General features: G+C 39.2%; 1 protein-coding gene across 1 annotated transcript in view; it reads left to right on the top strand.

Moving 5' to 3' along the window:
- The first annotated feature begins 329 nt into the window (after positions 1 to 329).
- LOC144965682 (cysteine-rich motor neuron 1 protein-like) overlaps positions 330 to 712 on the top strand; it is a 34,871-nt gene continuing 34,488 nt past the window's right edge. Inside the window, exon 1 of the mRNA XM_078901274.1 lies at positions 330 to 466. The gene's annotated coding sequence lies outside the window, so the exon portion shown is untranslated. The remainder of the gene's footprint in view (positions 467 to 712) is intronic.

The following is a 712-nucleotide window of genomic DNA, read 5'->3' as shown; positions in this document are numbered from 1 at the left end:
TCATTTTGTCAAATTCACTGTCAGATTTCTTCCGTCCTTATTTGGCAACGAATCGTATGAAAAAAAAAAAATATTAACCAAAGTTTTAAAAAGGGAGTTGTGTCAAGTGTGTGTTGGTATGAATAGGTACTCATCAGAAACTAATGAAATAGTAGGTATTGGTACTCACTCGTAGGTAGATGGAGTAGAAACGATGACGAGGGGTTGGACCTCACGAATCGAAGGCGAGATCGGGACAGGTTCAAAAACACGAGAGGGCTCAGGAATTAAGATGGGCGGATCGGCTCGCTTCGTCAAATCATCATCATTTCCCTTTGATGTGATCAACTTACAGGTTGTATCGGTGCTGCTGTTGTTGTTGATGCTTATCTTATTGTTGTTGCTGAGGTTGATGTTGTTGTTGTTGTCTTCGGTGGTGGGATTGATTCAAGGAAAAGGTTTTGATCCCAGTCGTTGTCCGGTCAAGGTAAGCAAGAAGAAATACGTAGAGCGTTGTGATTGCCTTGTGGATTATTCTAAGGATTTAGGTGCGTTGGTGAATAGTAATATATTGGTATGTAAATGGATCTGTGGGTGATTGGGTAAATTGATAGATATGATATTATGTATCTAGATGGATTTTTAGGTGAGTAAATGCGGAGATTGACAGTCGTAAGATAGAATGTAATTCATTGTCTCATAACGGTAATAATTTGTCGGTCTAAACAAGAAG

The sequence above is a fragment of the Berghia stephanieae genome, chromosome 2, assembly GCF_034508935.2.
Source record: "Berghia stephanieae isolate SIO BIC M18660-M18661 chromosome 2, UCSD_Bste_1.3, whole genome shotgun sequence".
NCBI lineage: Eukaryota > Metazoa > Mollusca > Gastropoda > Nudibranchia > Aeolidiidae > Berghia > Berghia stephanieae.
Note: the sequence above shows the minus strand (reverse complement) of the source record. Positions and strands in the feature narration are given on the sequence as shown.